Source organism: Polypterus senegalus, chromosome 4, assembly GCF_016835505.1.
Source record: "Polypterus senegalus isolate Bchr_013 chromosome 4, ASM1683550v1, whole genome shotgun sequence".
In the NCBI taxonomy this organism is placed as follows: Eukaryota; Metazoa; Chordata; class Cladistia; order Polypteriformes; family Polypteridae; genus Polypterus; species Polypterus senegalus.
This window is the reverse complement of record NC_053157.1, coordinates 77,836,345-77,862,547: the sequence shown is the minus strand read 5'-3', so window position 1 is coordinate 77,862,547 and position 26,203 is coordinate 77,836,345. Positions and strand designations below refer to the sequence as shown.

Here is a 26,203-nt window from a genome sequence, read left to right as displayed (position 1 = left end):
TTCCTCAGTTGGTTTGCCCAGTTGATTTCATACAAGGGACGCTATTGGCAGATGACTGAGAAGCTAACCAATCAGAGCACGCAGTTAAGTTCCTGCCTGCTGAATGCAGTGTTAACCAGGAAGTCTCGTCTCGCTCATTCAGCATCAGCGTGTTTCGCTGTGTAAAGAGTTGTGCTCTTTTGTGTTTATCTTCAAGCCCTTCATTATGGCTCCAAAACGATCTGCTACTGCTTCAGGGGCCGTGCCCAAGCGCAAACGGAAGATGTTAATGATTGCCGAAAAGGTAAACATTTTGGATTTGTTGAAGGCTACGATTCTTTTATTTAAAAAGTAGGAAAGGAATATAAGATCTACGGCCGCAGTGTCCTTTTAACCAGGGTGCAAAACAAGTTGTAAGTGGATGTAATAAGACAGTAGTCCGGATGGAATCTGCTTTAGGGATTTGCATTGAAGACTGCCAGAAGAAGAACAACGGCAGTGCTACACAATCGCCTGAAGTGGCTCCTTTAAGGGCTGTAACGCTCTCCTTTGTTGTGCAGTAAAATAAAACTCAGTTATCGGACAAGTCATCGTGTCATTGTTGGTGAGTAACCATAATTAATTTTCTACTTACAGTACTTAGTACATGTACGTGCGTTTAGTGTCACTGTACACACATTTACTGTATACTATTTTTGTTGCATTGTACGTATTTATTGCTGGTGGCATGTCTATCGTAATAGCTGTAACATGTGATATCGGAGACACTCAATATCTTTAAAATAATATTTAGGTTTTACTGTATATAAACAGTGTGTTTATATACATAATTTCAATGAATCTTACCTAATATCTAAGAGAATACAAAGGGATTATGCTGTATAACTCTGCGGGGAATATTTATAAACAGTGTGGGAGAGTTTATAAGGGCTTAAAATATATAAAATAACCATAGAAACATATGGTTTCTACTTCACGGATTTTCACCTATCGGGGGTCTGGAACACAACCCCCGCGATCGAGAAGGGATTACTGTATTAATAATTGTAAATTTAATCAGTTGTGTGTATTATCTAAAAAACTGTATTAAATTTATACCCACAGATAATGTTAATATTTATCAACTAAGTGGTAACTTTGCAGTTTCCAACTTATTTAGGAATTGGGGGTGTGGGGATGTTTGTTCTATCTTAACTTTAAACTTAACAAAAGAAATACAGTATCCTTTACTCAAATAATACATACAATTAAAAAAAATCAGGTTATGACTTAGCTACCCTTTGATCACTGGAGTACTGCAACATTCATAACCTTGCATTATCAGAATTGAAGGGAGCTGTCCCTGAAAAAAAGATTTTACAGTAGAAACTATATTTAATATTCCCATATTTAGAGTGTCCACATATTTTTAGATGCTGCTGTTGATCATAAAAAAGGTCTATTTGAAAGAGTATACTTTTTTTTAAGGCCGTGAATGACTGTTTCCCCCAGTGTGATAGGTGCTAGTGCTTCTCTGGTGTGCCTCCAGTATGGACTTCCACAGGGCTACATGGGAACTGTTGTTCAGGAAGAAAGCCCTATTGAGTTCCTTGGGGGTCACCAGAGGGCGCTGCTGAGAGGGAATTCTGTTGTTTTATATCAATTCTGTATGGCATTGGAGTACTTCCTGGGTATGGTGTTCTGCCACTGGAAATACTACCAGGTACAGCATAAAATGGGCTGCTCCTCCTTATTCGGGTATTCTGGGAGAAGGTGGACAAAACTTGCTTTAGAGCAGTGAATAAGGAGGAGAAGACATGGCGTTTGTTATTAGAGTAATGTAAATACCTTCTGAAAAGTTTTAATTCCATATTATTTTTTGCTAAGCATGCTTCTTAAAAAACTTCACACCTACTGTATGTCACATACATATAAGTGAAAAAATAGGAATTGAGCTGTGGCATTAATGCACAAAATATTTTTTTCTATTTTCAATAATTAAGTATTTATTTTTATGGCTGGCTTTGTGGAGGTCTGATGAGAGAGGGTCATTAGGTCTGGAGAAAATAAAAAAATAATGACAAATATCTTTTCATGATTAGATGCACATTGGTTGTAGTAGATATTGGCAAGATTTTTTTCAGGGAAAAACACTTAAAAGCCCCTGGGGTCATTGGCTCTTCTCTCTGATATTTTAGATTTTTTTTCTGTTTATATTCAAATGTAAAGCTTCAAATTACTTAATCATTGAAAACAATCTTTGTTTGGGTGATTAATTTATTATTTATTATTTTTTCTTGCTTGGGTGACCAAGCCTTTGCAGCCGCTACTCCACGGCTCTGGAATGGTCTACCAGAGAGCCTAAGAACACAGCTGACTGTGGGCTATTTTAAAAAACAGCTAAAGACTTATCTATTTAGGAAAGTATATTAACAAAAATCCTAAAATTATTGTTGTTTTATCTCTGTTTTTATCTTGCTTTGCCTTTGTTTAAACTTTTTATGTAGCACTTTGAGATTTACTGCTAATATAAAGTGCCCTATAAATAAAATTTATTATTATTATTATTTATTATTGGTAGCTTTTACTTCTAATTAATTACTGTTTAATTGAAACTTTGCTTTGAGAATTCCTTGCTTTTTGTAAATATGTCATTATTTTTTTAAATGTATTTTTTATTGATTTTAATCAGAAGCAGATAAAATTGAATACAATCAAGTCAAATCTGATAAAGCAAAGTAAAATTTATCCCCCACCCAAGAGAAAGAGAGGAGAGCCAACAACCAAAGTTAATCTTTAAAAGCAACAAGAAAGGAAGGGTATCCTTTTCTGAAATGGAAGCTTATTGTAAAATGTTATCGATTAGATTATTGCCATATTTAAAAAAAAAATTGGAATAGATCCTCTATGTGAGAATTAGATTTTTTTTTCCAATTTAAAATAGTATAGAACATCAGTTTCCCTCTGACTTGCATCCGGAAAGTATTCACAGCGCATCACTTTTTCTACATTTTGTTATGTTACAGCCTTATTCCAAAATGGATTAAATTAGGGTTGGGGTTAGGGTTTTTTCCTCAGAATTCTACACACAACACCCCATAATGACAATGTGTAAAAAGTTTACTTATGGTTTTTACAAATTTACTAAAAATAAAAAAACTGAGAAATCCCATGTACATAAGTATTCACAGCCTTTGCTCAATACTTTGTCGATGCACCTTTGGCAGCAATTACAGCCTCAAGTCTTTTTGAATATGATGCCACAAGCTTGGCACACCTATCCTTGGCCAGTTTCGCCCATTTCTCTTTGCAGCATCTCTCAAGCTCCATCAGGTTGGATGGGAAGCGTCGGTGCACAGCCATTTTAAGATCTCTCCAGAGATGTTCAATCAGATTCAAGTCTGGGCTCTGGCTGGGCCACTCAAGGACATTCACAGAGTTGTCCTGAAGCCACTCCTTTGATATCTTGGCTGTGTGCTCAGGGTCGTTGTCCTGCTGAAAGATGAACCGTCGCCCCAGTCTGAGGTCAAGAGCGCTCTGGAGCAGGTTTTCATCCAGGATGTCTCTGTACATTGCTGCAGTCATCTTTCCCTTTATCCTGACTAGTCTCCCAGTTCCTGCCGCTAAAAAACATCCCCACAGCATGATGCTGCCACCACCATGCTTCACTGTAGGGATGGTATTGGCCTGGTGATGAGTGGTGCCTGGTTTCCTCCAAACCTGACGCCTGGCATTCACACCAAAGAGTTCAATCTTTGTTTCATCAGACCAGAGAATTTTGTTTCTTATGGTCTGAGAGTCCTTCATGTGCCTTTTGGCAAACTCCAGGCGGGCTGCCATATGCCTTTTACTAAGGAGTGGCTTCTGTCTGGCCACTCTACCATACAGGCCTGATTGGTGGATTGCTGCAGAAATGGTTGTCCTTCTGGAAGGTTCTCCTCTCTCCACAGAGGACCTCTGGAGCTCTGACAGAGTGACCATCGGGTTCTTGGTCACCTCCCTGACTAAGGCCCTTCTCCCTCAGTTTAGATGGCCGGCTAGCTCTTGGAAGAGTCCTGGTGGTTTCAAACTTCTTCCACTTACGGATGATGGAGGCCACTGTGCTCATTGGCACCTTCATAGCAGCAGAAATTTTTCTGTAACCTTCCCCAGATTTGTGCCTCGAGACAATCCTGTCTCGGAGGTCTACAGACAATTCCTTTGACTTCATGCTTGGTTTGTGCTCTGACATGAACTGTCAACTGTGGGACATTATATAGACAGGTGTGTGCCTTTCCATATCCTGTTCAATCAACTGAATTTACCACAGGTGGACTCCAATTAAGCTGCAGAAACATCTCAAGGATGATCAGGGGAAAAAGGATGCACCTGAGCTCAATTTTGAGCTTCATGGCAAAGGCTGTGAATACTTATGTACATGTGCTTTTTCAGTTTATTTTTAATAAATTTGCAAAAGCCTCAAGTAAACTTTTTTCATGTTGTCATTATGGGGTGTTGTGTGTAGAATTCTGAGGGAAAAAATGAATTTAATCCATTTTGGAATAATGCTGTAATATAACAAAATGTGGAAAAAGTGATGCGCTGTGAATACTTTCTGGATGCACTGTAAGTCTAAATGCTAGTAGTAAGGTAAAGGCAATTACAGTTTGTTTGTCCTTCTGCACTTTAAGTCCATCTGGGAGGACACCAAACACAGCTGTTAATAGGTTAGGAGAAATTGTGAAATCAAGGCTGTTTGATAGGCATTCAAATATTTTTGTTGAAAATGTTGCTAATTTGGTACACACCCAAAATGTATAGCCCAGTGAGGCTGGAGCTAGACTGCAATGTTCACAGGTTGCATCCTGCCCTGGAAACATTTTGGACAATTTTAAACAACATAAATGCCCTTGGTAAAAAATTTTGAGTTGAATGATTGAATGCTTTGTGCATATGGAGCTACAGTGTATTTTGTGCATGGCTGCCTTCCACTCCTTTTCTGAAATATTAAGTGACAGAACCTTTCCCTAATGTATCCTGGTATCTTTGAAAGGAAGCGACCATAAAATATTTAAAAAAATTGTAGAGATGCTATCTGAGTGTTCAAGACTGATCAATGTTTCTTCTGGAATAGAACTAGATGGGAGGTGTGGAAAATCGGGCAGGTTCTGTTCAGCAAAGTTTCTAGCATGAAAGTAGTGAAAGAACTGTGTTGACGAGAATTTAAATTTGAAGTGTAATTGTTCATAGGATGCAAAGAGATTATCTATGAACCAGTCTCTTTAAAAGCTGTATATGTTTGAGAGGGTGGATAAAAGTTGTTGCCATGAAGCGGTGCAACAGAAAAAAGCTTCTTTGTCTTAAAGCACTTCATACATTGGTTCCATATTCTGATAGAATGAAGGGCAATTTGATTATTAGTGTATTGACAATAATTTGTATGTAGTAGGGCACAGAGCAGGGAATATAAAGAAGTACTACATGATTTTATTTCAATTGCAGACCAAGCTTATGTATATTCATCTATTTGTGTCGAAGTCCAGGTCTTTATGAAAATTGAAAGTTAGTTAGGACCAGGACCTCTTCAGTTTTAGGTTGTTGTAGAGTTGCCCTTTGGATGTGTGGATGTTTCAAATTCCAAATAAATGAGGGTATGCTTGAATCTAATTTCTTAAAAAATGATTTGTTAATGTATATGGGGATGCTTTGAAATATGAAAAGAAGCTTGGAAAGGATGGTCTTCTTAACAATGTTGATTCTCCCTGCTAATATAAGATGGAGGGTAGACCATCTATTCACATTTTGTTTAATTCTTTTCATGCAGACAGCAAACGTTTGTTGAAAAAGAGCTTGATATTTATTTGTTGTATTTACCTCTAGATATTTAAACTGATCTGGTAAGTGAAATGGGAAGGTGTCCAGTCCAATATTGTGTGCTAGGGAATTCACTGGAAAAAGCACACTTTTATTCAAATTGATTTTGAGTCTTGATAGCTTTTGAAAATCTGCTAATACTTTTAGGGCAGCTGGCACAGAATTTTGAACCATATCATCTGTATCCTTCTATATAAAAGAAGTCAGGATTGTCCTTCCATCCCGTGAGTGTTTCGCAGGAGCGGAGTTTCACACACGGCCCGTCCATTTTGCAATGCACGATGGTATTTGTAGTTTCGTTTTTCCAGGTAAGAGATGATTTTCTACTCCAGACTGTGTGATATCTTCTTCTTTTTTCTTACTATATAAAAGCGGTCGGGATTGTCCTTCCGTCCCGTGAGTGCAAAGCATATCGGTATTCCGCTTATCACAGACTTACTACTTGCAGCTTGCGGTACGAAGTGACATGATGTGAGCAGAGTTCTGGTGCTCCCATCGTTCCCTTGCTTTTGTGTGCGATGCGCTGGAAAAATAGACAAAATTATGTCTCTGGAAATAATTAATGTTGATGGAGTACAAATGCCTCACCGCGTAGTAAATATCAGGGGGGTTCAAAAGGGCGACCTCAATATAGAAAAAAAGTTTAAATTTCATCACAAAAATAACAGAAACTACGAGTATTAAAGTAAAACCGCTCAAATGCAATATAACCAAATTAATGAGTTTGTATAAAATATCAAATTGATCTATATATTGAATTGCCTTAAGAAGTGGTTAAAAGGCAGGTCAGCCTAGTATAGTGATATTTTCTGTTCAAGTCCTTCTCTGAAAATCCCCTTTATCTCTGATGCATTTTGAAAGTATAGTATACAGCCAGTGACTCAATGGTGATTGCAAAAAGCAAAGATAAAGGGGCATTCTTGTCAGGTACCACTTTCTAGTTTGAAGTAATGTTGCTAATACACCCTGAGGCTTCTGGACTAGTATAAAGTAGTCTGAGCCATGCATGTATGTGTATTTTTATTCAAATTTAATCATTTAAAATACAATTAATGACCTAAAATGGTGAAAAGGTAGGTAGTAAATTGCCAGAGGTTTAAATTTAATGTTTAGAATAGCAACAAATTAACAAAAAAGGTAATGTCAGAATATTAAAAACTAGCAAAATACCCGCGCTTCGCAGTGGAGAAGTAGTGTGTTAAAGAAGTAATGAAAAAGAAAAGGAAACATTTTAATAATAACGTAACATTATTGACAATGTAACTGTTTTGTCATTGTCATGAGTGTGGCTGGCATATATATATATATATATATCCCTCGCTATATCGCGCTTCGACTTTCGGCTTCACTCTATCGCGGATTTTAAATGTAAGCATATCTAAATATATATCACGGATTTTTCGCTGGTTCGCGGATTTCTGCGGACAATGTGTGTTTTAATTTATGGTACTTGCTTCCTCAGTTTGTTTGCCCAGTTGATTTCATACAAGGGACGCTATTGGTGGATGGCTTAGAAGCTACCCAATCAGAGCATGTATTACATATTAACTAAAACTCCTCAATGCTATAAGATATGCATCCCCCGCGGAGCTTGATTGTTTGCTTGTCTCTGCCTCTCTCTCACCCTCTCTGACATTCTCTGCACCTGACGGAGGGCCTGTTTGCACAGAGGCTGTTTGCTTAAAAGATACTGACGCTCCTCTAAAAAATGCCGCGGCAAACTTAAAAGCACACGTATCGATTTTTTGATTGTTTGCTTTTCTTTGCGAGCGCTCTCTCTCTCTCTCTGAAATTCTCTGCTCCTGAAGAGAAGAAGATATATTTGCATTCTTTTAATTGTGAGAAAGAACTGCCATCTTTGTCTTGTCTTGGAGCACAGTTTAAACTTTTGACTAAAAGGTGTAATTTCATGTCTAGAGGGCTCTAATAATGTTAACAGTGTGGGAGAGTTTATAAGGGCTTAAAATATATAAAAATAACTATACAAACATATGGTTTCTACTTCGCGGATTTTCATCTATCGCGGGGGGGTCTGGAACGCAACCCCGCGATCGAGGAGGATTACTGTATATATTTTATATATATATATATATATATATATATATATATACTGTGGCACCGGATGGGGCTGGAGCTGGAGCTCAATAGTAACTTGTAAATATTGTAAATAAACCGTGTGTGGTGGAACTGACGATGTCCGTCTGTGTGTGTCCGGGTCCGAGTCCACAATATATATATATATATATATATATACACACACACACACACATAAAAACATATATATATACATATACACACATATATATATATATATACATATACATATATACAGTACATAGATATATACATATACATATATATACATATATACACATATATATGCACATATACTGTATATACACATACATATATATATATATATATATATATATACACACACACACACACACACACACACACACTGTCACGCACGCGCGAGTAGGAGACCGCAGACGGATCTTAACACACCTGGAAAAAAGACGCTCTGCCACCATAAGCCAGGTTTGCCCGCAGTGCGTTACTTCCGCCCTTCCTCCTCCATCTTTTCCCTGACGTCATCGATCCCATCCTCCCTCACGGTTCCTTCCCAGCATTCCTCCACTTCCGGCTCCTCCCTCATAAAATGGCCCGACGCCATGATTCGGTGTCGCGCATTAACTGAAATTTGGTTTATGTATTTTTGTTTTTTGTTTTTTATACTGTGGAGAATTTTACAGTATACGGGGCCGGAAACCCCAAACCTTTATGTTGTGTCCTGATTCGTTTGTTACAACATATATACATATACTGTATATATATATATATATACATATAAACACACACATACAACCACATATATATACATATATACATACATCCACATATATATATACATATACAGTATATATACAAAAAATTATTCTAATTAGTTAGAGGATTTGTAATTAATTAATCTTGATTAATCATATGTAATCGCACAAGAAAATTTGCCCCAAATCGCAAATGTTTTTTTTAATTTAAAAGGGTTTTAGTGGGCGACAGAACCAAATAATAGACATGGACATGAATATTGCAAACTCAAGCTCTTTTAATTTCTGAAAAAAAAAATGCATTTAAACTGCACTTCAATTCAAAACAGAAACAAAAATATCATCCCTGGCTAAAATTGGGCAGACTTAAAAATAAAGTGGTATTTTAAGTACTTTAAGTACATTTTCAGAATGGTATTGTCTTTAAATAATAATAACAAAAATTTCAACATAAAGTCAGGTTTTCTTCTTAAAAAAAATAAGGCAGAAACATAAAAGGTAATTTGACAAGCTTCACCTTACACTCTGAGTAACCAAAATTATTTTGTACATTAGGCTAAAACAGTGTGATCATTGAACATTTTGTAATTAGAATTACTAACGGTCACGGAAGTCCAATGATCCCCAGTAAGAGCCACAAAGTCCGCTTTCTGTAATGCATCTAATTTTGCTTGCTTTTCAGTGTCATAAAGTGTTGAATTTTACTTGAAATAGTCTTTCGGCACGGCAGTTGGAAAGTTGGATCACCTGACGCTAACTGTAGCACATTTTCTAACCCCCTATCTTCCACCACTGTTAGTGGTCTACAGTCCAAAGCAATCCATTTTGCGAGAGAATTTGTAAGTTTCACCTATGTAGACTTACTAATTTTGGTCCTGAAGCCAGTCGTTTCATCAGGTTTGGGCTGCCGACACCATTTGTTGGTACTTGAACTCGCACTGCTAGTGCTAATAGCATACACAGTTTCTGTGCTCACTGTAACATGTTTTGCATTTAGATGGTACCGTAAGGTTGAAGTGCTTCGGTGGTATGCAAACTCCTTTTTGCACAGTTTGCACAAAACCACTCTTTTATCAAAGCTTCCGTCGGGTAGTCTTTTGGAATGAAATTGCCTCCGATCAGTCCTAGCAACGCGCTTTCTTCCGACTCTTACATTTTTGTAGCTCTGATGTGTGCATCCATGTAATCGATGTACCAGGAAATCATTGACAAAAGTTCCCCTTTGCTTGGAATGCAAAGTGTGATTAAATGCATTATTTTTTTAATGCGTTATGGAGTACATGCATCAAAGCTTCTCAGCTGTGCTTGTGCTAAGAAAAGGAAACATTTTAAAAATAACGTAACATGATTGTCATTGTAATAGTTTTGTGACCGTTATGAGTGTTGCTGTCATCAAGGATTTGATTATTATTATTTCTTTCAATCAGGTTCGTTTTTTGAGGATGTGTTGTGTTCAAGTTATATTCCGTGTTTGTCAACCGTTGTAAAGATAACAGGTTTCATCCATCGAAGTGTTCATCACCCAAATTGGTACTCGTGAATGTAAGATGTTTAACAGGCATTCCCGGTATTAAGTTGTGGATTTTCCTGCGAATATTTAGCGGTAGCATGTGTATGAACTTAATTTAATCTTTTCCAGTCCTGCAAAGTCAGTTGATGTGAGCCGCTCGGAGTACATGCATCGAAGCTTCTCAGCTGTGCTTGTGCTATCTCGTGATGTCCATGAGTAGTTATATGCATGGGGTTTATGTCAAAATGATTTATGACCCTTAAGCCCCGCCCCCTTTGGACCGGAAGTCCCGCCACGTCGTCCCCAATGATGTCATACCGGAAGTCCCACCCCTGATGATGCAAGACCGGAAAGTACAGCCCCTTCACGTGACCTAGCCCCACCCCTTTGGCACCTGATTGGTTCAGGAAACTGTCAAGGGCCTTTTGATGGATGTCTGCTCCCCTCCTTGAACCCGCCCCCAGGCACCTGATTGGTTCAGGAAACTGTCAAGGGCCTTTTGATGGATTTCTGAACCTGTTTGAACTCACCCCACAGCCACCTGCTTAATTAAACAAACTGTCAAGAGCAGCCCCACCATCCTTGAACGGACATGCCCAGGCCTGTTACAGACCTGTTGGTGGCCCACTTCTGTTGAAGACACACACACACACACACACAAGCGTTTCAGGGGGCAGAACTGTCTGCCTCTACGGTTTGGGTAAGGACTCCTGTATCTATCTATTATTTAAAATAATCTATGACTTTAAAGATCTATACTTAGTTTAGCACTTGTAAACCGTTTTTTTATTTTATCTAAGTGAAGCCCCCAGACATTCTCTGCACTGACAAGCTGTCCCTTCATTCTATCTACACAGTTAACGTGTGAGAGCTGAGACAGCCTTGGCATGAGATTCTCAGGCTGAAGCTCCAAGCGTACAGGCAGGTAAGTGCATATAGTTTGAAAGACAAGCAGCCTGGCTTTTAGCAGCCGCTGCTCTCTTTCAATCTCTGTCTACACAGAGCCTGTCAGCTTTTTACAGACTCAGGTACTCGGCTGTGTAGACAGAGAGAGCCGGACAACCCCTCCCACTACGAGCGAGGCACGCGTCTATAGCTGTAAACTGTATGAGCCGGGAGCTCCGATGACAGAAACAAACCCCCCCCCTCCCCGCTGTGTTCTGCGAGCGCATGCTTGTCAATCCCTCACCCTAACCCAGAACGGGAGCGCGCATCAAGCGCGCACGTTCGCGCAGCTATTCAGTCCGGGAGAACAAGTTACATGTGTAACTTTTAAAGTTAAAGGATTTAAAAATCACCCGCACAGTTAAATAATAGGCAACAGTGACCTTTTAAAGAACGTTTGAGATGTCTTAAAATCTAGCTTCGGATGTATATTTTGTATATCTTAAAAAAGCCCTGTTCCATCCATTACCTCCCATTTTAAATAATCAGCTGCCCCTAAGGAAACACATTTAGAAAACTATTCACTGTGTTTTCGCAAAGTTAGAATTGTACTCAGATAATCCCAGAGTGAACGGAACACAAATATTTACCAGAAACGGGATTCAAAATCACGCTGGCATTTGTCCCTCGGATCTTAAAGCCAAAACCTTAAACAGATCGGACCTCCGGGGATACAGAAATGCGCTTCACAGCACAGAGACGGTAGAGTAGGGAGGAAAGGAGGGGCGCGAATCACAGCACCTAGGCAACAGTTTGCGTCCGATGTGAAAAAATTGCCATACCTTGCGGAATGCAACCTGTAAAACAAAAGATGTTTTTCGGAGCAACGAGCATTGCTTGTGCCCGGTTCAAATGATTGGCAAACATTTGCTATCAGAAATCACTTCCAAAATGCTGCTCTATAAAGAGAGAGGCTTTAAAATTGGTCTAAAACCTTTTTTCATCCCCTTTTAAATATATTTTGATATATAAGCCTTGTAAAAATCACACAGTTAAATAATAGGCTAAAGCAGTGATGGCTAACCTTTTTGAGCCCGAGTGCCCAAACTGCCGCACAAAACCAAAGAATTTCCTCAAAGTGCCAGCACGTCAATTAAACCTTAATAACAAGATTTTAGTATCTAAAACGCTTTATAAAGTTGCCTGAACTATGTAACATCATTTTTAAAGGTTGGAATCTTTGTATTGTCAGAAAATCAATTTGATTCACAATCCTTTGGTTTTCATTTCAATTTATTGGCAATTTATAATGTTTTAATGATTTCATTCAATTTAATGAATTTAGGAAGAATTTGATTCAGTTACACAATATATTTTAAATGTATTATTCACATAACATGTCAAATGTATCCTGAGTAAAAAAAAAAGATAAACTTCTTAAAACTGTTAACTGTGTCAAGACTCGGTGTGTATTCCCAAAGAGTCTATACATGTTTTTTTGTAAAATTTACAATCAAATTTGAAAATAGTTAAATGATTACATTTCTAATAATATGATGTAAAGAAAAGAAAAGAGCTTTCAATTAAACCAACCGTTTTTATTGGAAATTTCAGATTGGAATACAACAGGGCCATGTAAAGTCCCTTTTTTAAATAACATCTTTAAATAATGTTTAAATAACTTAGAAAGTGTCTTAACTGCAAACTGAAAACACTGCTTCATGTAAACATATGCATTGGGCATGCTCTGAAAAAAATTAATGTGATTTTTGTTGTTGCATGCATGCTGATAACTTGTCAATCCTTGGCTCATAGTGCGTTAATTTCAGAGCAACACATGCAGCATTCATGTCATCCGTTAATCTGTTTCTAGCATCAGATTTTATATGATTCAAAGCCGAAAACAGCTGCTCACAAGCATAGGATGACCCAAACAAAGTAAGAAGAGCAATCCCAAGTGCTTTCATGGACTTAAAATTGTCTGGCAGAGAATTCCACGCTTTTAGGATTTCATTTTCAGAACTGCTAGCAGTGATTTCATTTGTCACCCTTTCACACTCAATACGTTCCAAGAGCCGCACACAGGTCATTGAATTTACTTTTCCAGATAGAGCTTTCTTGAAATTCCAGTAGCTCCATTTCCAAATTTTGAATATCCAACCACTGTAAGCAGGAAAGATCAAGATCTTCAAATGTGGACTTTTCTGGGGAAGTTATAAATGAAATGGTTGTCTCCATCTTACGGAACTGAGAAAATCTTTTACTAAAATTCTCCTTTGCTTCAGCTACAATGGTGGAATATGCTTTGTGGATTTCCTGGTGTTTTTTATGACTGTCCACAAATGTTGTAGAATTATCCAAATGTATTTTTAGGTTGGGAAAATATTTTAGCTGTCCACTCTCAAGGTCTTTTTCAAAAACATACAATTTTCTCTCAAAAGCTTTGATGTCACTAAACATGCTTTCTGCTGTTTTTCCCATGCCTTGTAATTTTTTGTTTAGTACATTAAAGTGGTTAGTAAAATCTGTAAAGAACATGAGGTTGGTAAGCCAGGCCATGTTGGTGAGTTGAGGATAGTCTTCCCCCTTTTCGTTCATAAATAGCCTAACTTCTTCCAAGCAGGCCACAAATCTCTCTAACACTCGTCCTCTGCTCAGCCACCGGACATTATTGTGCATCAGTAAAGTGTTATATTGTGCCTGAACCTCATCAAGAAGGGCTTGAAACTGTCGAAAATTAAGAGCATGCGCCATGATGAAGTTCACCATTTTTGTTACATCTTTGAGGACATCGTCAAGTTTTTTGCTGCTTTCTTTGGCGCAGAGAGCCTCTTGATGTATTATGCAGTGAAATTTAATCAGTGGATGTTTTGCTTCCTTAGCAAAGAAATGAATGAATCCTGATGTTGTCACCACCATGCTAGGTGCTCCATCGCTAGTAACTGAAACCACTTTTTCTGGACTTATGTCTAGTGATGAAAAAGCCTCCATCACAGCATTGTGGATATCTATCCCTTGTGTTCTTCCAGGCAAAGACAGCAGTTTTACCAGCTCTTCTCTCATGATGTCACCAGTAGCATAACGCAAAATGAGCGCTAGTCTTGCATGGTTAGTAATATCTGTACTTTCATCCAAGCACATGGAGTAGAAATGTGCTTTTTGTAAGTCGCAAGTAAGCTGTTGACTAACATCAGCAGCCATTCGCAGAACCCTATCTTTTGCAGTATTTCTGCTTAGCGGCATCTCAGAGATGCTGCACAATTTATCCTTGTTTTGGAAATCATGGAAGAGTGAATTACTCCCAGCCAAAATTGCCTTTTTGATAAAATCTCCATCAGAGAGGGGCTTACCATGTTTTGCCATGCACAGTGAAATTTGAAAGCTGGCAACTGTAAGATGATTAGTTTTTGAAAGATAGTTGCTAAAACTAAGAGACTGGGAGTGATTTTAATTTTCCTACAATGAACTCTTTTCTTTGAGCTAAACCAAGTTCAGCAACACTGTTATGGTTGGTCTCAAAGTGACGTTTGACACTTGATGTGCGAGACACAACACTTTCATTACACATAATACACAATGCTTTCCCACTGCGTTCAATCACTCCATATGTCTCTGTCCAGGCCTCTTGAAATGGTCTTCCACTATCTGTTTTTGCTTTTTTTGCTGTACTCATTTTCTTTGTTCAAGACTTCAAGTCTACAAAAGATAAAATTTGTATAATAAAAAAATCTAATGAAGTGCTGTATACAAATCCGTCCCCATAAAAAAATATGTGATTGGGGAATTTTACTAATTGTAGACATCCGTTTTGGTCAAAAAATATACTGTCCGGGTGAAAACCGGACTTGTGCAACCCTAACCTGGACACCTAGACAAATAGCCAGATAATTTAATAGGTTTTAAAAGGAGCCCAGGTAAGTTTATAATTAACATTAGTATTATTGGTCCAATTAAACTTAGGCAGCACAGGTAGGGCAAAGTAGAAGTTTACCTAATAATAAATGATGTAGAATGCAGATTGCGTCTCCTGTTCTCCTCAAGTCTCCCGCCAGGGTGGGAGGGCGTGACAGAAGAACGCTCGGTGCTGTAGGCGAGTACCTGGACGGGTTCAGAGGCGGAGGCGGGGAGTGAGACTTTGCTTCTCACAGCCCCGCGACGGTTCAGGCAGCCGCAAGGAACACATTGCCAGGCAGGGCCGGACTGGGACAAAAAATAAACCCGGGCATTTTAGGTTGAGCAGCCCAATCACATGACCTCACGCAGGCCCCGCCCATTGAAGTCCAGGGGCAGGGCTAAAATGCAGAAGCACACTTGAGAGGCACGGCCAGCCACTAATAAGTAAGGAGTGCAACAGCCAACACACAAGAAGATGTGACATGGGGGAGGGGAGAGAGAGAAGATGGGACATGGAGGGGGGGGAGAGAAGATCCATAAAGACTACGACTAAAACATCTCTTCTTAATCCTCTGCTGTCACATAAAACTCCCAAAGCAATACTGAACACCCAAAGATCCTCCAGAAAACAATGTAATTTAAAGGAAGATGCACAGGAAAGATAATCGTGCGATATGTTCAAACTTTAATGTTCTATAAAAGCAAAGACAGACCCTCACCTTTGAAACAAAAATGACAAGCGCTTATCAATAAAACCAAACCACGGGGTCCGCGCTTTTTACAATGAAAAATCCGGATAACGAGGCAGCTCAGCAATGTCCAACCTTAGTGAGCTGGAGGTTTATGTGACAGCAGAGGACTAAGAAGAGATGTTTTATTTGTAGTCTTGATGTATTGGAGAAGTGACTGCGATTCCCCAAATAAAATGACCTGCAAACTGGATTAATCGCATTAATGACTATACAACATTGGATTCATCACAATAACAACTAATTAAGAGGTGACCTGAGTGTATGGGAAAAGGACTTTTATTTTTCATTATTGGAGCCTTTGTTATTTTATTATGATGTTTACAAAAGCACTGTGAAGGGCCACATATACACTTTACTGTTTTTTGCTATATTGAGTTTTCCATAAGGTACAGCGCAGAGGATTAGTGTGTTGGTTGTTCACAGAGAGCCCAGCCCTCCTCTCAGCTTACTAAACTTCTCTATGCAATCATCATAAGCAGCTTTTTTATTTCCTCGAATTTAGCATGTCTCTCATGGAAGATACAGAGGTTTTTACAGAGGAGCACATTATTAGACACATTAACATCCCCCCATATCCTCACCTCTCTAGCATGGGAGCACTAGGAACTGTTCCTGATTACAGATGTCACATGTGGAGTCACACTACAGCCTCACTAAGTTCCTGTGACAGACTCAGTGTGAAGCTTCTCTTCCTCCCCCCACTTCCCCCTCACACACTGCCTGGCTCATAGGATACTAAGGGGAAGACAGGCAGGCTAAACATCCACTCACAGGACTGCAGCCAGCACAGGAGGTTGGGCCGCCGTCCACCGGGACAATGCCCGGTCCTCCCAATGGCCAGTCCGGCCCTGTTGCCAGGTGAGCTGCAAAGCAGACACCGGCACACTCGCCTCCCGCCATGCCGCATATCTTAATTGCGGACCTTCCCGCGTGCCAGCTGCAAGGCCTTCGCGTGCCACAGCTGGCACGCGTGCCATAGGTTCGCCATCGCTGGTATAGATGGACCTTCTTCAAGGAACAATTAATAGGTTACAACCTACAGAGGTTCTGCATTAATTAAAATAAATTAAGCCTTACAAGTTGAAGCAAACAATTTGCAGAGGTGTCCCAACTTCTGTTGATTACTTAAAAACCTTTTCTCTGTCTTAAAGCAGAGTTGGAACAGACTGTATTACTACACCCACTAAAGTTCTACTTGGACAATATTACATTGTAGGAAGTTGTAAATTCCAGTGTTAGTGGCAAGAAAATGGTAATTAACAAATGAAATGAGACTGGACATTATTACCCTTAGAGGTGTAGGCCTTTTATTTAGAGAAATTACAAAAAAAAATCAGTGAGTGTCAGTGAGTAGAGTATCCTCCACAATCCAAAGACAATTGGAAACTGGAAGAAATTCTGACAGGAAGAGATCTGGAAAACCCAAAGTCACAACACAATCAGAAGACAAGTTTCTGGATTTTTCTACAGTACGCTCTCAAGTTGGTGAAAGTGTGTGATAACAACTGTCAAGCGTGGAGATAGAAAAGAGATGGGTCTAGGGTGTTTTTGCTGGAGGCAGAGTTGGTGATTTTCAAAGAATGAATTGCATCCTGAATCAAAAGGGTTACCATACTTTGGCTGTGATAGCAGCAAAAAATGTGGCAGCTTTAATGAATCAAAAATTTGATTAAAATTTCGTACACCTAAAGATTCATTGACTTATTTTTTTATTTGCAATTGTTTATGTGTTCTATGCCTCAATGTTATGAAACATTAAGACATTTAATTGCATGCTTTTCCATAAAAACTGAGGTGTTCAAAGACTTTTGAATGGTAGTGTATACATATATATTATAAAATGTAAACTGTTCTTGATGAAGGAGCTGGCTTAAGGAAACAACGTTTATACAGACATCATGATACCATGCAGTTCATTTTTCTTAAAAGAGCTGCCGATATTTCAGCTACAACTCACAAGTACCAGGTTCATAATCTATCAAGGTGCAAGGGGGAATCACTCCAGAAAATTAGCTCTTAGTAAGATTAAATGTCATATATCCCAAGGGCTTGCTGAGGTTATCTTGCTGTGTGTTTCAGTGTTTTAATTTGATTTGTATATTGCTATGAGCATCAGTCATGCTAGCAAACGGAGGCAATTATCTTTTATTAGGCTCAGTTGTGTGATCCAGTCATGTGCAGGGCAATGGCATCTCCTGTCACAGTTCAAATTATAGTCAACACTAAGCTGAATGAGTGAGTGAATTTCAAACACTTGACATTTAGCTAAACGATCAAACACTGGCCAATAGGAACTGGTTGAGGTTTTTCTCAGAATTGCCATTTAAACCATCTTAATTGAAAACAATATTTTTTACTACTGTAGGATTTTATTGTATTGAAAACATCTATTATCTGATTGATATTTCACTATTATCAGCTAATTTTGCATATCATCTGTAAAATTTGACGTAAAGGCTTTGCACTTCATGTGAAACATTGAGGCAAATAAAGAAATATATTTAGAAAGAATTACTGCAGTCGCCCCTACTTGATTTGTTCATTCTCAAAACATAATATATTTGTGTTTTTCAAGTTCACTCTATCATATTCTGCATTTAGGAAGATGCAGTAGTGTGAAATTTACATGTAAAACAAATGTAGAAATATTTGTATTTTTGGTATTGCTTTGAAGACTTACCATTCTTTCATCATTTTCCCATTACTTTATTTTTTCCATGGAATATGGTAAGTGTATTCTAATAATGATAATTAACAACAAAGAGATTAGACACCAGGGCAAATGACACTGAATTGTTAAAGACTGCAGCTATTTCGATGTCATGCCCTTTAGTGTGTTCATTAGTAAATATTGCTTTAAGAAAGCATAAGATTTAAAAAAATGGCAAGAGGGCTAATATTTCAAAATTTCTTATAAACGTTCACTCTATCGTATTCTGCATTTAGGAAGATGCAGTAGTGTGAAATTTACATGTAAAACAAATGTAGAAATATTTGTATTTTTGGTATTGCTTTGAAGACTTACCATTCTTTCATCATTTTCCCATTACTTCATTTTTTTTTCCATGGAATATGGTAAGTGTATCCTAATAATGATAATTAACAACAAGGAGATTAGACACCAGGGCAAATGACACTGAATTGTTAAAGACTGCAGCTATTTCAATGTCATACCCTTTAGTGTGTTCATTAGTAAATATTGCTTTAAGAAAGCATAAGATTCAGAACAATGGCAAGAGTGCTAATATTTCTAAATTTCTTATAAACGTAAATATCACACAACCATGCTTGCTTCGCTCGCCCACCCCCGTGTTTGGTTTACTGGATATACAATTTAAAGAGATTGTTATTTTCATATGACTTGTTACATATACATTATTTTCACTTTTACTTTAAAACTTTTGGAAAAACAATACTTGTCCTTTATTTTGAGCCCCTCGCACGGTTGAATCTCTTTCTCACAGAACGTATAACACTGCTCGCATTGTTGGGGGGCTGAACACACGCTAAGGAGTTGCCGTCAGATCATCTGCTGTCTTTCTTCTGCTACTGCTGCTGGCGAGCTGCCTGCTCTGTTTGTCGTGCTGCGCGTCAATCATTTAAAAGCCTGTACAGCAGCTGTCCTTTTGCCACTTCACATCTCTGCCGCTCGCGTTGTGGGTGGGCTTTAACGCATGCTAAGGAGAAGCAGTCAGATCTTCTGCTGGCTTGCTGATGCTGGAGTGCTGCACGTTGATCATTTAAAGGGCTGTACAGCTGCTTTCCTGGCGAGCTGCGTGTTCTGCTTGTCGCTTGACATTTTTTTAAGAGCTGGGAGAACATGAATTGTGCCTGTCAAAAGCATTCCAACAACTGCTAGATTAGATGTCTGTCAACTTCTTTTAAATATTGTCTCACTGCCTTGTCTCGCGTGATGTTAAAGTGTCTCTCGCGGGACGTCAAAATGTCTTCTGAGAAGATCATGTCTCGTCTCCCTAGTCTCCCTCCCAAGATTTTTTTGTATAATAGAGAGATACAGGAAAAGACAAGTAAAAAAGACCAGCTAATAACAAATTAGATCTCTTAGAGCTGAAACTGCTGAAACAAGAACTTCTTGTCACAGGATCCCCCAGGACTGAACAGTGAAAACCATTGACATAGGAGGCACTTGTTCTTTTTTGATAGCATTACAATTTTAAGAGTTTACTTTAATCAAAAACATTTATAAGACACATATATGGTGAGATCACAGGCACTTTCATTAATCGATCCTCTTCACTTGAGTGACCACTACTATACAGTTTTACACTGAAAAGTTCATAAAAGACTACACTTAGGACAGAACAGATGTGCAGCCATTAGTGCTTCTGCCTCAGCTTTAGAACCCTGACCATAGTAAATCTTACCATTAGGCACACAATTTTTCTTCTCATGGCTTTGAAGATATATTCCTTAAGAATGGCCTTTTGATGGTGTTTTGTAGTTTTAGCCAGGCTATTAAAACATTGGACATTTTCTGTATGTTTGCGACCTAATACTGTATATAAATCCCTTTGCTGTTTAAAAGTTAAATGTCAAGCTTATTCCTGTCTTTAGAGACCATCAGTACTGCTGCCAAATTACTATACAAAGAAAGACATAGTGAATATCTAATTAAAGCACAGTTACTGACTTGTAATACTTTTTTCCCTGTATATATGCTTGTCATTTTGGTTTCTGTGAGACAGGTAGGTCAGTTTTGTTTTATTAAGTGTCATGCCCATCATCATTCACCATATAAAGTACATCATTATTTAACAAGCCCAATGAGTAACATTAGAGATTTGAGCAAAACAACCATATAGTGGTGTTACAGCTTGCACCTAGCAGAACCCTAATTTCTCACAACTACTGGTGAGAAAACATTAGAGAATTAACTAGAATTAAAGTTTCAGAGTTAACATACTGTAGCAACTTTGATTAGATCTAGAAAAAATACAATAGCTCCTCCTGTTAAAAAAATCTTTCACATTAGAGATCTGATGAGGACAAAAAATGTAATCAAAGTTGAGATATGTCAGAGTACCAATATCTACGAAGCTGTTTGGATCTTGTAGACATCTCAGTAAAAGAGTCTGAAAATGTATCAGCTTTTATTATTCAAGAGAAGAATATTATTAGACATCCATTCAGTTTTTCCAATCTCCGATCAGAATAAGTATTAATTGGTAAACCACATATTGTATGTGAAATCACTAGTTTCCAAAGATATCAAGAAATAAAGAGTAATGAAAATATGTAAAATTAAATTGTTGGAATGTAATAAAAACAGCAATTCTACATTTGTATTTTAAAATACTGCCAACTGGAGACAGAGAATGTCAAATTAATTACCGTTATATAAAAGGTATTCGTCTCCATTTTAAGTTAGCTTTTTTGACACTGATCAACAGAGAAAGATCCTATAATGTCAAAGTGAAATCAGGTCTCTGCAAAATGTTTAAAATTAATTACAAATATAAAACACAAAATTGATTACTGAATTAAGCTGGAAGAAGGTTTTATGATTTGATGAGACCAAAGTTAATTTATTTGGTCATCAGACTAAACACTCTGTTTTCAAAAAGTCAAACTACGTTATCAAAAACACACTATCCTCACCATGAAACATGGTAGTGGCCATATCATGCTGTGGGAAGGATTCTCTGCAGCAGACCCTGGAAAGCTTGGGAGAGTAAATGGTGAAAAGAAAACAGCAAAAATTATGGAAATCCTGGAGGAAACCCTGGTGCAGTCTGCAAGAAGCCTGATTTTTTTTTTTAGCAAGACAATGACCCCAAAATTAAAGCAAAAGCTACACAGGGTTAGCTTAACGTTAATATCTGGGAGAGGCAGAGTCAGAGTCTAGATCTCAGGCCAATTAATTTATAGCTAGGCCTGAAAAAGGCTATTCTCTCATGATTCCTATGCAACCTGACAAAGCTTGAGCAGTTCTGGAAATTGGGAAAAAGTTTGTGATCATGTCATTGTCATTTTGACAATTGGGAAAAATTATGGAGTCCAGAAGTACAAAGCTGACAATGAAACCTATGCACACAGACTCAAGGCTGTTATGGCTGCCAATGGTGCATCTGCGAAATGCTGTCTTGATCAATTATTTAGTTTTATATTTGTGTTTAATTTAGATTACTTTGGTGGTACCTCTTTTCACTTTGACATTAATGTTTTTTTCCTATTGATCAATGTCAAACAACCCAACATAAATACACTGTGATTCAATGTTGCATAATAATAAAGTGTAAAAACTTCCAAGGGAGTGAATACTTTTTGTAGACATTGTATCCATGTATTATGGCATTAGGGATATACCAAAGCTACTGAAAGTAAAAATTCATCTGTGTTTTCTGTTAAGGAAGATAAATTAAATAGCAAAGGTTAACAAATCTGTCTTTTAATAAAGGGTAAAAGGAAGAGAATCTGAAGTACAGAGAATGTATGGAGTGTTAAGTATCACAAAGAAAACTTGCTCTGATCAAACCTCATAGACTCCATAAAAGGTTAATGTAAACATTTTATGGGTAGAAAAATAGATGAGAAATGACATAATAGATGACATATGATGAGTAAAAGAAAAAGTAAAACATTTATTTATCAGTAGATCTGTAAAAGGGAGTTTGAATTTGATGGAAAGCAGACATTTAGCCACATTGATTGGATATTAGTCTGCATTTTTTAAAGTCTCCCTATTCCATTTTTTATAGTTGGATATCAATGATTTTCACCAAATAAAGTAAATTAAGATACAATGTGCCAAAGCTTTATTTGTATCCACTAATCTGATTTTGTACAGAACCTAGTGAAACACAACATATTTTGCTAACCTACTGCTGAGCTGAAGTTTAAAAGCAAGAAATTATTAAATGATGAATTTTTTTCTTCACACAACAGACCAGCATCTTCTGTGAAATCTTTTATGAGCCCTTCCTTTACTCTCTAAGTACAGTGATTTTGTGTATGGCAGAACTCCTGTTTTCATACTGGTATGTGATGGTGCACTACATTGTTCGTTTGCATGCCTCGTCTGTAATCTGCATTTTGCGATATTGGTTCCACATTTTGGCAAACATGAATAAATTTTAAAGTTTTCAAATTGACAAATAGAACAAAACATACATTTGCTGTAAATATTATAAGGTACAATTATTTTAAATTATTACAAATTGTAAATTTTTTAAATTAAAATATGCATTTATTAAATACTCCATTTCATTAATCAAACTTATAGTAACAATAGATGAATGCATTTTGTCACTAAGCAGGAGAAATCAATGTTTTTCCTATAGTTTTCAAACTATTCCAAGCCAAAAATACCTACTAGCTAATGTATTAAATTAATTGCAGGATTGCCTTGCTACTCCCATTTCTATCATGGTAGTGCTTGATTTAAATGCATGGACAGTTTTCAGAAGTCAATGAGCTTTGCAGCATGAACCTGCTGCCATGTAACTGCAGATAAGGTTTTTTTTTATCAGCTTTTCTGATTGGCTAAGAATAAAAGATTTCATGTCAGAACTGCAAGAGCATTTCAGTTATGTGAGAAGATTTGTAGCTAACAGTTTTTTGGTTACTGCCCCTGTTGTTGTTCTACTCCTTAAAAACATATTGCAACAATATACACAGATAAAGACAGGAACTTTATGACTAACTAAGGTACTGTAAAAAAAAGAGTTTTTTTTTCATTTGTACTGATATTTGCAAATGTATTTTAAGTCAAAGAAGGACAATTGCCTTTTTATGAGTTTCTGTATAACAATTATACAATAACTATGAATAGGAAAATATAGGTGCGGAAAATATTTATCATTAAACTAAATACTGTACATTAGTGTCTTTTTAATAGAACAGAAATTAACAAAATCAATAAAACTGAGATGCTTAAAACTGTTATTTCTACTAGAATGTATCAAGCAATTTAAGGTTTACAGTGATTCTTAATGAAGGTTAATTATGTAACACCTCGGTTACTAAGGGATTTTAACTCAGCAAATAGCTACAGACCCCCTCTGAAAGACAGCAAAGTCTCAAGCTAACAGTGTAAAACCATTCAATATTAAAAGCACACGTTTTCCTGCCTGTGAAGGATGGACCAGTAACACAGCATTTATCTCATCTTGGTATTTTACAGAGCAGTGCTGTACTTCAGCAGTTGCCTAAAAAGCACTTGTAGTAAAAGCACTGAGCAACAAGGGGTTTTCACATTGAAACCTAACATGGTACGAAATTAATATTTTGATACTTTTTATACATTTTGGCTAAAAACACAAAACTGGGGTTTTATGACTTTCTATTTAACAGACCTTTTTTCAAGAACATAGACTACTGACTGTCAGTTTTCCCTCACGCCACTATCTGTAGAATGTAATTGTTTGAACAATAAATCACAAAGTATAAGAAAATCGAATAACAAGTTTAAAAAAGCAAATATTTTAAAGTTAGATTATTCACTAGGCTGAGGCACTACCAGTATAAAGTCTGCACAGTCTCATTATGTCTGCATGGAGTTTTTCTCCCAGGTCTCAGACTTTCTACCACATCTCAAAGCTTAATGTTCAGTTAATTGGCAACCTCTGAATGTACCTTGTGTGAGAGTGCCTGGTATGTATAAGTGTACCCTTAAATTGACTGGTGCTCCATTGAGGAACACTTACTTCCATTGCTGTCGTAATTAGCAGTTTTGTCCTGTGATTCTGAGCTGGTTAAGCAGGGTAGAAAATGGATAAAATAGAGAGACATTTTCAAACATACCTAATTCTACTTAGGTATATAGTAGAAGGTTCAAAGCAAGAACCAATCGTAGACAGGTAGCTAATCCACCCCCACTGAAAACAGGAGTACCTTGAGGAAAAAGACATGTAGACAAGGAAAGAATATGCAAATTCCAATCACACAGTGTTCAAGTGTGGTACTGAACCTAGAAGCAGTGAGGCAGCAGAATATGAATGGATTGATTAGTTTTTTTGGGGGTATATTTACGTGTACTGTGATGCAAGTGGTTGACATCTGTTGGTGAAGAAAGATTCACTGACCTTGATTTTGGCAACAATGCTGTGATCTTTGCGAAATCAATAGAGACTCTTGTCTGGGCTATCGAGAGACTGAGTGATGAGTCTGAATGTTTGGGCTTGCAAGTGTCCTGGGTAAAAACCAAGTTCCAAGCCTTTAATGACCTATTAGGCACAGCCATCAGCAGTGTGTCTGTCTGCTGAGAGGGTGTCAACCTTGTTGAGAACTTTACTTACGTCAGTAGAGACATTCATGTCTCTGGTGACTCTTCCTATGAAGTCAGAAGACGGATTGTGAAAGCATAGGGAGTCATGAGGTCACTGGAAAGGGATGTTGGGAACTCCTGATATCTGTGCAAAAGGACGAAGGTACAAGTCTTTAAAGTCCTGGTGCTTATGTTTTGCTATATGACTGTGAGACATGGATGGTATCCAGTGACCTGAGATGAAGACTGGACTCCTTCAGTATTGTGTCTCTTCAGAGAATCTGTGGGTACTGCTGGTTTGACTTTGTGTGAAATGAGCAGTTGCTCATAGAGTCCTGAATGAGACACATTACCTGCATTGTGAAAGAGTCTCAGTTACGGCACTACAGCCATGTGGCGTGACTCCCCGAGGGTGTTCCGGTATGCAGGGATGCCCACGTAACACTTGGCTGCGGTGATTTCAGGAGGGTGGAACTGGACCGTGTGTCTTCCTTGGGGGTTGCCAACTGAGATCCTGAGCTGTTTCGTTGTGTGGTGGGTGCAGCAATGTGCTATACCACTGAATGCTCCACAACTTGACCTGACCTGCTATATAAGGGGACTCTCATGGCCACTCTCCTGTAATTATGCCAGGGATTCTAAACATATAAAATGATGCCTTTGTTAACAAATAAAACATACGTAGTGGAATAAACAAGGGCAAAACACAAGAGTACAAATAACTAAAAGACAAAGATACTTATGCCTATGTAAATGTGTGTTGAACTCCTGTTATTTTATACAGCGACTTTCTTCTTTGCCTATCTCCCTTACCGTAAAAACATTAATTTTCCTCCCTTACATGCTGTCTCTGTGTTTCTCAATTTTGTCCAGTCTTCCTATAGCCAATGAGCTTTTAAATCAACTCACCTATTCACTGTAAGCTCACTAAGCCTTTTTCTTGACACAGCTTTAAAGTCCATATCATTGTGGTATGCTTCTTTAATTACTTACATCTGCCTGCGTGTCTGGGACAAAATACCTACACCGTATATAGAAATGGTGGTGTGTACTACTGGAGCACCTCAGGAAACAGTTTTGTCTCCCTTCTACCCTCTAAACTCTTCACAACAGAAGTACAAGTACAATACCACTGCTTGCCACCTACAGCAATTTTCAGATGACTCCTCCACCATAGGCTAAATTAGTAATGGAGATGAGTCAAAGTACAAGAAGGTTGTGGAAGACCATGTCCTGTGGCTCAGGGACAACAACCTGCAACTCAACATCAGCAAGACAAAAGAGCTGGTGATGGAGC

The 26,203-nt window shown here is 37.9% G+C and overlaps 1 protein-coding gene across 1 annotated transcript in view; it reads right to left on the bottom strand.

Moving 5' to 3' along the window:
• tusc3 (tumor suppressor candidate 3) overlaps window positions 1-26,203 on the bottom strand; it is a 532,092-nt gene that overhangs the window by 173,249 nt on the left and 332,640 nt on the right. The window lies entirely within an intron of this gene.